Below are 12,492 nucleotides of genomic sequence, written 5' to 3'. Positions count from 1 at the left end.
AACCTTACCCACAATCAGATGATACTACTACAGATAGTAAGTGTACATAAATGGGGTCTATACATGCAGAAAGGCCAAGTGCCTAGAGCTCACTACTCAATCACAAAATGGGAGTCACACTGACTACAGTTGGATGGTTAAATACAATAAGAATGTACTACACAAAATAACATCTTCATATGCTGGATTCAGTACCGGTGTAGTTTTGATTGTCTTCACAAAAACCCTCCTTCAATCTTCAAATGATGTCTGCATGTATAGCTCTGCTTATTCTCATATATACCTTCACACAATTGTTTTTCGCATTCCACACTTGATCTTACAAATAAGATCTTACATTTATACCATAACCTAAGACCAATTTTAGTAGGTCGGCTCTACAAGATATTACAATAAAAACATTTTACAAACAATACAATATCCAATGTAATAACCGATTCAACATGTCGGCTTACGCATTTACAACAATAATTAATCATCTCCTTAGCGTGTCGTGCTGATCTAGAAAAGATAAACCTACTGGTGTAACCTGGACCTTTTTGTCGGTAATAGCAAATATGCAAATGCTAATATGCCAATAAACAAAACTCCAAAACAAATTGTCCACATGATGTCTTCAACATAACCAAGTGTTTTCCATATCATTCCAAGTGCCTGTGATCATTATAACTTGCCGGTGTACCAGATACAGGTGACTGTGCATGAGTCACTTGCTTGTCGGTGAATGTTGTTGATTCTCCAAAGTGCCAGAGTTGATAAGTGTTTAGTAGGTGTTGACATCAATGAAAAAACCATACCAAAATACCAACAATCTCCCCCTTTGGCATTGATGGCAACACAAGATGGAAAAACCATCAAAGTGCCAAATTAGAAATGCCAAGTACCAAAAACCAACAATCTCCAAAAAGAGATCATAATCAGAAATCAAAATACAGATACAAAGAGTAATAATCTCTCCCAAACAGCAATCTCTCCCCCTGGGAGCAACATGTGTTTTCCTTGTGTTTTTCCATACCAATCTCCCCCCCTTTGACATCAATTGCCAAAGTTCTTACCAAAAACATCTTACCAAGCCAAGTTCATATACAAAATACCAATAAATTTAGTATACCAACTACTCCCCCTGAGAAGTAGCTTCCCATCAAAACTGGAAAAAAAATTTCTTTGTTAATTCTATCGGTTGATGACAATCATCAACTTCCTAAGTCTCTACTGGTGGGGGTATGACCCCAAGCTAATCTCTGAGATATTCAAAAGTCTCCTTAAGCAGAGGTTTAGTAAAGATATCTGCAATCTGCTCTTTAGTATTCACATAAACCAGTTTTATTTCCTTTGCTTCAACATTTTCTCTTAAAAAATTTAGCTTGATAGAAACATGTTTGGTTTTACAATGTAATACCGGATTCTTGGATATGTCAATTGCTGCAGTGTTATCACAATAGATAGTAATAGGTTCCTTTGTCACGAATCGTATTTTTAATAAGGTGCATTTTAAAGATTTAATGTGATTTTTATGTATGCATTGAAATTAAAATAGATTTGATCATTCATAATCCAGTTGTGAGAAAATATTGTATGCATTTATACTCCTGCAATTGATATGATATTCAACATTTAGTATTCTCTTGGGTTTGTCAATACAGATAAACTATCGAGTGTAAGTAATGCAAGATCAGGTGAACAAGGTCGAAGGCGAGAACATGAATCAGGTAGACTTGTTTTTAACTAAATGACTTCGATGGAAAAAGGGAATCTCACACACCACATTTACATATACATTTATCTTTGCATTTATGAATGAAACATTATGTTAAATTCAACCATATAGGATGAAAAAATCGATTAATGATTGAATTATATAGTGATTCTATGATTATAAACTTGTATATTCAAAAGTGAATATAGTTCATGATTTATATTGAATATTTTAGTATAATTAATTAGTCGTTGAATAAATTGTATTATATGACCTAGTTTATAAATTGATTAGTCATTGTTATATAGATGATAGGAAACTTGAAATTTATTGATTATATATATATATAAGTGAAATTATAAATTTAATCATTACAGAAATGGTCATACGCTATAAAGCAATTACATAAAACATATTATGAATATTAATATATATATATTAAATTGGGAATATATATTATAAACTTTAAATATTTCTAAGTTAAATATCACATAAAGTCGCATGTTAAATGATGACTTAATAAAAGGTGGTGGATTTAGTTTGCGAAAACAACGACTATGTCGCATGACCAAAAGGTGGTTGCTTAGACTGCAGTCAACAAATTCATATGGCCAAACAACATGGAGTTAAAATAACGATTAATATGAGTCAATATATATGCCATAAGACTAAAATGTAGGAAAATATTAGCTAACACGTAGAAGATAGAGGTTTTAATGCAGAATATTGAGTTCTAACATGGAGTAAATAGCATGAAAATAGTTCAGTGAACTTGGAGCAGCATAAACATAGGAAACATGGCCATCAACCTACAGCGTGGGCATCCAACTTACTACGCAAGTGTTTGGAAGACAAGTCTTATTAATAACCTTTGCATAGAGCGTTAAATTTGCTATCCTACATGTTAAAAAAACCCTGTTAGACTCCTCCATTCCACGCAGCAAGAGGAAGACCCTTAGTGGTGTCATAAACTAAGTATAGCTAGCTTCAACGTAGCATAGACCTGGCAGATATAGCAAGGAAACTGCAAAATACAAACACAAGTGTTTATTACATCTTCCAACCTTCCCATTCGACCGATAAGAACTGTTGTAATCACGATCAAGGGAGAATAGAAGCAACAAACAACTTAGAAATGAACTCCTTTCATGGAGTTAATGTAGAGATAGACTTAAATTATGGTAAAGAGTTGTAGGAAGAATGATTTATAAACTGCAGTGCACATAAGATAACATATACTTAAGTGCCTTGCCATAGTAAATCTGTAGATAAACTCCCTATCTCATGGTGGTAGTAGATAGACCTGTCAACCATAGAAGCCAGTTGATTGCCAAATACGCATCAAAGAATGACATATCCTTTAGATGTGGAAGAATAAGGAGAGTTAAAAGAAATAGAATCCTAAACAATTGCAATCACCAAACCCTTAATAAAGGAGCAGTCCTAGGGAAAAATTGGATAAATAGAGGGAGAAGATAGAAGAAAGGATCATCTTTTCTTCACTAGCAAGGAAGGACAAGAGAATCAAGAAGAGAAGGATAGAGTAGAAGAGAAGAATAGAATAGAAGAGAGGAGAAGATACTTTGATAATATCAAAGAGAGAGATAGAGATAGATTTGCTATAGAGATAGGAATAGTTTGGAGAAAGACTTGCGAACAAGGCGAGGAACTATTTGATGAAAGAATGTCAAGGTCGTACAAACCATACCAAGTTTACTACAGGTCAAAATTCCTTTGTTTATGGTTGTTATTTGTTATTATTTGGTATAAGAATGTATAGAATTAGAAGCTTTAGATATTAGGTATGATTATCCAAATTTGTTTCAAATGTCATTATCTTATTTCAAATGCATTGTAAATAATTTTAGAATAGAAGAAAAGTATATAGAGAAAAATATGTTAACTAATTGTTAATAACGTATTTTGTCCAAAACAATTAGTTCTAATTCTATTTAAGAATGTGTTTGTGTACTTTTTGGTTATATATGTGATTAAATTCATACATGTGTAACACCTTCTTTTGCGTGTATCTTATTTAGCCAAAAGATTGATTATGAAACTATTGCTTATGAAATTTAATCATTTTCCAAAGTATGAAAGATTGTTCGTCAATTAGATACACTAGAAAAAAATAATGATAGTAGGGAAAGTGATATTTCTATTTTTGTTTGAAAGAAAGATTGTATTTTCAATTATACTTGTGTTTGAGGGAACCAAGCTAGGGTTAAGCTTGAGTTAGAAAATTACCTTTCGGGACAGGTGCCGAATGTGGATTTTTTAGGGAGAATAGTTGCTTTTTCCAACTATTATTTTGCTGTGCATGGCATTATACTCGGCCGAGTTATTATTTGAATTATCCATAGAAAATGATGGAAATTCCTTATTTATGCTCTCTACCACATCCTAGTATGATAGCGAATGCTTGTTTCTTATAATGAAGTAGAAAAATGAAAATACATATATTATCTAGACATGCACCAGATTCCCTCTTGCTTTCGAATTCTTTGGTTAAAACAACTCGTGTAGGGTCGGGTATTCTTGATTGACCAAGAATTCCGGGGAAGTGTAAGCTTCAAGGTTGGGTGGAAAAAGCGCCTGATTCTTGTTCTCGTCTACGTTCAAAGGACTGAAGGAAGCGACTTAGACTAAAGATCGACAGATGCATCTTCTTGTATATTTTTAAGGCAATTTGGAATCCTAAGTAGGAAATAAGGACTTCTAAGTAAAAAAATTGTATTATTCATTTGCATTATAATGATATATCTATGAATGTTTTTATATCCATATTTGATGTTTTCTTATATCTTGTATAAAATATGCTTAATGTTTGAAATTTAAGTTTATTTATGAATAAAGAGTAGTTTGGTTAGATCCTAGATTGACGTCTTTACATTTTGGTATCAGAGCCTAGGGTTTATAACACTAGGACCTATATGAGTCACTACGTTAAGAAAAATTTGGAGATTAAAAGTTTTATGTTTAAACATTACAGAAATTGTGCATACCAAGCAAACAGCCCGGAAGTCTGTAGCTGGGCATGCCCATTACCTGAGGGTCAAGAAGGATTCTCCATCTCCTGTCAAGCCAATTTTGGATGACGTCCCTTTTGAAGTGAAACCAGTCCCAGAAGGAAGTGTTGTAATACCTTCTGAGAAGAATATTCCTATAAAAGAAAAAGAGCCTGAGTTAGAATACTCATCTATAAGGCCAATTGTTATAAGTTCTAAAGAATCCGAGGAGTATACTCCTCTAAGAGATGATGAATCTGAGGGCTATACCCCTTTGAGTGAGAATGAATTAGAAGGATATACTCCTTTAAGTCCTAATGAGTCTGAAGAATACACTCCCCTGACTCCTCTTGATGAGTGATGTAACGTGTTACAACACTTCTATAAAAATGTCTTTCCTTCTTTTACCAAATAAAGATGTATTCCCTTCTATTATCAAATAAAGATGTCTTCTTTTGTATTTTGATTTAAAAATTGTGTTTTTCCTGATGATAGCTATATGTATTTTGAACCTAACTTGTGTTATAAATTTGAATGAAGTAGATTGAATATTATTCGATACTGCTATATTATAAATTTATATTGTTTTCCTATAATATTCAATAAGAGTATTAAATCTCTATAGTTGTAATATAAGGCTAGATTTCAGGGAGCATGATAGAAGTTACAAAAGACATAACATTGCGAATATGTTTCTTTTTTGCTAAGAATTATCAACATCTCCCTGATGCAGAATTGTTAAAAATGGCCTCAAGAACCACAAGGGCAGGGCCAAGTAATGGAAATGAAAGGTTAGATCAAATTCTTGACCTACTCAATCAGCAAAGTGCAAGGATGAATGATATCGAACAAGAGGTTCGAAGGGTCAGAGAAGTCCGATAGGAAGCCCCAAGGGTTGAGGAGCAACCCGACAACCAAGCCAGAATAGAAGAAGAGCTGGCAAAAGATTTGAAAAGGATAGCCCCACCAAAGTTTGATGGAAAAACAATTGGTGATGGTGCAGAGGCATGGGTAATTGAAATGGAAAAATATTTTGGTCTCCACAACATGTCAAATGAAACCAAGGCAGTTTGGGCTGCTTATAAGTTGTCTGGTGAAGCTGCTACTTGGTGGGACAATGAAAAGTCAGAAAGGAAACTGCAACCAAGAGAGATCACTTGGGATTTGTTTTTACAATCCTTTAGGAAAAGGTGGCTTCCTCAGTTATTCTTCGACAAGAAGATGGAAAAATTTCAAAACCTTACTCAAGGTAATATGTCGGTAATACAATACTCATAGAAATTTACTAATCTCCTTAAGTATGTTCCACAATACTAGATGGATGAAAGATTCCTCATTCGGAAGTTCATTTTGGGTTTAACAACCCATATATGAGCGGAGGTGGATATCCATAATCCATTAAATATGGTGGAGGTATTTGAAAAGGCGACTAAGCAAGAGCAGAAGTTGCAGCAGTTGGGGAACCTCCAAAAGAATGAGAACAATCGACCAAATTTTGGGAATAGAAATTTCCAAAGGAACCACAATGGCAACAATTGGCAGATAAGAAATCTTAAGAGGGGACCCAACACCCAGGAAAAAGGAAGAGTGAATCAGGATGGAAACAAGAAAGCAAACAATAAGACCAATGCTCGATAGAATATGAACAGAGGAAGGTCAGGTGGCCATCCTGGTCATAGGGATGGGTGTTATAATTGTGGAGGGAGTCATTACGCCTCCAATTGTCCACAATGTACCCCAGCACAAAGAGGAGGATATCAGCAAGGAGCCCCTCAACATCAGATTCACGTTATTGTCGACAATTGTCAAGCTGATTTCCAAGTCGCACCTATCCAGATTACGAGTAAGCTCTTTGGACAAACAGTTTCTATTTTAATAGATACAGGAGCTACTAAATGTTTTATTGATCCACAAGTAGTTTCTAGAATATTTGTTAAACCTGGTTATATTTCAAATTCATGGATGGTTCAGTATGGAAATCGAGCAGAAAAGAGGGTAGACACTTGTCTATTTTGTAGTGCATTAGAACTTCCTAGTTTCCAAACCCAAGTTAACCTTTGTGTTGCACCACTAGGATCATATGATGTGATCTTAGGTATTAATTGGTTGACTGAACATAAAGCTATAGTGAATTGTGAAGATAAGGTCATTAGTTGCATGGATGATTTTGGGAATTCCGTTGAAATTTTTGGGTCTCAAAATCCTCTTGAATTGAGATACATTTCGGAAATGCAACTCAAGAAGGCCCAAAGAAAAGGATGTTCCATCATTGCTATCATGGTTAATGATTTGAATAATGTAGAGAAAATTCCTACAGATTATCCTGTCCTTGCAGAGTTTCTAGATGTCTTTCTAGAAGATCTTACCAAGTTACCACCTAAGAGAGAGTTCGATTTTTCTATAGAACTCTTACCTAGAACGGAGCCGCAATCTAAGGTTCCATATAGAATGACAACAATAGAACTATATGAGCTTAAGGCTCAATTGCAGGAGTTGCTTAGGCAAGGTTTTATTAGACCAAGCGTATCGTCATGGAGTGCACCGGTGATCTTTGTAAAGAAGAAAGATGGTACTTTGAGGTTATGCATTGACTATAGGATGTTGAACAAAGTAACCATAAAAAATAGATATCCTATACCAAGAATAGATGAATTATTTGATCAAATGAAAGGTGCATCTATATTCTCCAAGATTGATCTTCGATCTGGATATCATCAGTTAAGGATTAATGATGAAGACATTCCTAAGACTGCATTCCGAACAAGGTATGGGCATTATGAATTTATAGTTGTACCATTTGGTTTAACTAATGCCCCAGTAGCATTCACGAACCTCATGAATAGTATTTTTAGAGAATACTTAGATGATTTTGTTTTAATCTTCATTGATGACATATTCATCTATTCTAAGAATGAAGAAGAACATAAGAAGCACCTAAGGATAGTTTTGCAACGATTGAGAGATCGTAAACTTTATGGGAAATTCTCTAAGCATTCCTTCTTTCAGGAAAAGGTGCAATACTTAGGTCATGTCATATCTACTGAAGGAATTTCAGTTGATCCTGCAAAGATAGAAGCAATAGTAGATTGGCCAACACCACAGAATGTTTCAGAAGTTCAAAGTTTTATGGGACTTGCTGGATATTATAGAAAATATGTGGAAGGGTTTTCCAGGATAGCAGCACCAATTAACTCACTTCAGAAAAAGGAAAAAAAGGTTTGAATGGACTGAGAAGTGTGAGGAATAATTTCAACTCCTGAAGAAGAAATTGACAACAGCACCAGTATTAACAATACCAGATCGCAACGGACATTTTGTAGTAATTACAGATGCCTCGGGTGAAGGTGTGGGAGCAGTGTCGATGTAAGAAGGAAAGGTGGTTGCATAAGAATCATGAAAGCTAAAGCAATATGAGATGAATTATGCTCCGCATGATTTAGAACTACTAGCTATTGTAAATGCATTACAAATGTGGAGGCATTACCTTTTAGGGAAGCCTTTTGAGCTTAAAATGGATCATTTAGGATTGAAGTATATTTTTACACAACCTAACCTAAATGCAAGACAGAGAAGGTGGCTTGAATTTCTAAGTGAGTATGACATTGGTATTGAATATATCTAATGGAAGAAAAATAGAGTAGCTGATGCTCTCAGTAGAAGAAGACACCTATCTACTATGGTTACAACAAGAACAAACTTGAAGCAACGAGTGTTGCAGAATCTTTCTGAAGATGAACATTATTTAAGAGTTAAACAAGCCTTGGAAAAAGACTCTTTAGACCATCATTATGATGGATATGAGATAGAACCAGAGGATATTTTGAGATACCAAGGAAGGATGTACATACCAGAAGGGGGAGAGTTGAGGAAGTTGATATTACATGAGATGCACAATACACCTTATTCAGGACACCCTGGAATAACAAAGATGGTAGCTGGTTTGAAAAAATTGTATTTCTGGCCTAAACTCAGGAAAGAAGTGGTTGAGTATGTAGCACAATGCCTGGAATGTCAAAGAGTAAAAGTTGAACATGTTCATCCCATAGGAATTCTATTCCAACATGTTATACCAAAATACAAGTGGGTAATCAGTATGGATTTCATCCAAGGATTATTGATGAGTAAGAATAAGCATGACACTATCTTAGTAGTGGTGGACAAGTTGACTAAAGTTGCACATTTCATACCTAGAAATCTAAAAGATTGATCATTTGTTCTTGCCAAGAAATTTGTGCAAGAAATTTTTCAGTTACATGGAGTTCCAGAAACTATAATATCTAATAGGGATACCAGGATGACTTCCAGATTTTGGACAACATTGAATGCAACATTGGGAACAAGGCTAAATTTTAGCTCAGCATATCATCCTCAGACTGACAGCCAAACAAAAAGGGTTAATCGGGTAGTGGAGGATCTTTTGAGAATGTATTGCATGGACCAGTAGTACGAATGGGAGGAGTACTTGCCCTTAGTTGAATTTGCTTATAACAACTCCTTTCATGCATCATTAGGGATGGCACCTTTTGAAGCACTCTATGGGCGAAAATGTCGCACACCTATCAATTGGGATAGACTAGAGGATAGGATCATTATTGGTCCAGATTTACTCAAGGAAATGGAGGAGAAAATGGTGTTGATTAAGAGTAGATTGAAGGAAGTAGTAGATTGACAGAAGAGTTATGCAGACCGAAATAGAACTTTTAGACAATTCGCTGCAGGAGATAAAGTCTTTTTGAGAGTCAAACCTCATAAGAGCTCTATCTCGTTTGGAAAATCATCAAAATTGGCTCCAAGATATGTGGGACCCTTTGATGTACTAGAGGTTATCAGTCCAGTTGCTTATAGACTAGCTTTACCCCATGCTCTAGCTCAAATCCATAATATGTTTCATGTGTCTTTACTGAAACCTTACAATGCCGATGCATCTCATATTCTTGATTGGCAATCCTTATAGGTTAAGGATCCCAGGGTGGTGCTAGTGGAGCCCATCTGAATCCTAGATCAGCGTAGTGTGAAGCTACGTAGCAAAGATTTCACTTAGTATAAGTTTCAGTTGGACCAATATTCTAAGGATAGTGCTACATGGGAGGATGCTAAGATGATTGACCATCATTTTCCTCATTCGCTTTCTTAGGAAATAACTGCTATTTATTTTGGATATTTTGAAAAAAATATTTAAATTTTATGATGTAAACTTGGATAGCTTGTGTGCTATTGCTATTATTATTTGAATTTGAGGTATGGTTGACATTTTATGAGATATTATTGTTTTTTGATTATTGACGAGTGACAAGACATCGAGACGATGTCTCTTCCAAGAGGGGAAGGATGTCACAAATTGTATTTTTAATAAGGTGCATTTTAAAGATTTAATGTGATTTTTATGTATGCATTGAAATTAAAATAGATTTGATCATTCATAATCCAGTTGTGAGAAAATATTGTATGCATTTTTACTCCTACAATTGATATGAAATTTGACATTTAGTATTCTTTTGGGTTTGTCAATACTGATAAACTATTGAGTGCAAGTAATGCAGGATCAGGTGAATGAGGTCGAAGGCGAGAACATGAATTAGGTAGACTTGTTTTTAACTAAATGACTTCGATGGAAAAAGGGAATCTCACACACCACATTTGCATATACATTTATCTTTGCATTTATGAATGAAATATTATGTTAAATTCAACCATATAGGATGAAAAAATTGATTAATGATTGAATTATATAGTTATTCTATGATTATAAACTTTTATATTCAAAAGTGAATATAGTTCATAATTTATATTGAATATTTTAGTATGATTAATTAGTCATTGAATAAATTGAATTATATGACCTAGTTTATAAATTGATTAGTCATTGTTATATAGATGGTAGGAAACTTGAAATTTATCGATTACATATATATATATTTAGGTGAAATTGTAAATTTAATCATTATGGAAATGGTCATACGCTATAAAACCGATTACATAAAACATATTATGAATATTAATATATATATTAAATTGGGAATATATATTATAAACTTTAAATATTTCTAAGTTAAATATCACATAAAGTCGCATGTTAAATGATGACTTAATAAAAGGTGGTGGATTTAGTTTGAGAAAAAAATGACTATGTCCCATGACCAAAAGGTGGCTGCTTAGACTATAGTCAACAAATTCATATGGCCAAACAACATGGAGTTAAAATAACGACTAATATGAGTCGATATATATGGCATAAGACTAATGTGTAGGAAAATATTAGCTAACACGTAGAAGATAGAGGTTTTAATGCAGAATATTGAGTTCTAACATGGAGTAAATAGCATGCAAACAATTTAGTGAACTTGGAGCAGAATAAACATAGGAAAAATGGCCATCAACCTACAGCATGGGCATCCAACTTACTACGCAAGTGTTTAGAAGACAAGTTTTATTAATAACCTTTGCATAGAGCGTTAAATTTGCTATCCTACACGTTAAAAAAACCCCAGTTAAACTCCTCCATTCCACGCAGCAAGAGGAATACCCTTAGTGGTGGCATAAACTAAGTATAGCTAGCTTCAACATGGTGTAGACCTGGTAGATATAGTAAGGAAACTGTGAAATACAAACACATAAGTGTTTATTACATCTTGCAACCTCCCCATTCGACCAATAAGAACTGTTGTAATCACGATCAAGGGAGAATAGATGCAGTAGACAACTTAGCAATGAACTCCTTTCATGATGTTAACGTAGAGATAGACTTAAATTATGGTAAAGAACTGTAGGAAGAATGATTTATAAACTGCAGTGTACATAAGATAACATATACGTAAGTGCCTTGCTATAGTAAATCTACAGATAAACTCCCTATCTCATGGTCGTAGTAGAGAGACCTGTCAACCGTAGAAGCTAGTTGATTTCCAAATATGAATTAAAGAATGACATATCCTTTAGATGTGGAAGAATAAGGAGAGTTAAAAGAAATAGAATCCTAAACAATTGCAATCACCAAGGCCTTAATAAAGGAGTAATCCTAGGGAAAAATTGGATAAATAGAGGGAGAAGATAGAAGAAAGGATCATCTTTTCTTCGCTAGCAAGGAAGGATGAGAGAATCAAGAAGAGAAGGATAGAGTAGAAGAGAAGAATAGAATAGAAGAGAGGAGAAGATACTTTGATAATATCTAAGAGAGAGATAGAGATAGATTTGATATAGAGATAGGAATAGTTTGGAAAAAGACTTGTGAACAAGGCGAGGAACTATTTGACGAAAGAACGTCAAGGTCGTACAAACCAGACCAAGTTTACAAGAGGTCAGAATTCCTTTGTTTATGGTTGTTATTTGTTATTATTTGGTATAAGAATGTATAGAATTAGAATCTTTCGATATTAGGTATGATTATCCAAATTTTTTTCATATGTCATTATCTTATTGGAAATGCATTGTAAATCATTTTAGAATAGAAGAAAAGTATATAGAGAAAAATATGTTAACTAATTGTTAATAACGTATTTTGCCCAAAATAATTAGTTCTAATTCTATTTAAGAATGTGTTTGCGTACTTTTTGGTTATATATGAGATTAAATTCATACATATATAACACCTTCTTTTGTGTGTATCTTATTTAGCCGAAAGATTGATTATGAAACTATTGCTTATGAAGTTTTATCATTTTGCAAAGTATGAAAGATTGTTCATCAATTAGATACACTAGAAAAAAATAATGATAGTAGGGAGAGTGATATTTCTATTTTTGTTTGAAAGAAAGATTTTATTTTCAATTATACTTGTGTTTGAGGGAACCA

The sequence above is a fragment of the Cryptomeria japonica genome, chromosome 2 (genome assembly GCF_030272615.1).
Source record: "Cryptomeria japonica chromosome 2, Sugi_1.0, whole genome shotgun sequence".
Lineage (NCBI taxonomy): Eukaryota > Viridiplantae > Streptophyta > Pinopsida > Cupressales > Cupressaceae > Cryptomeria > Cryptomeria japonica.
This window is presented reverse-complemented; position numbering follows the sequence as displayed.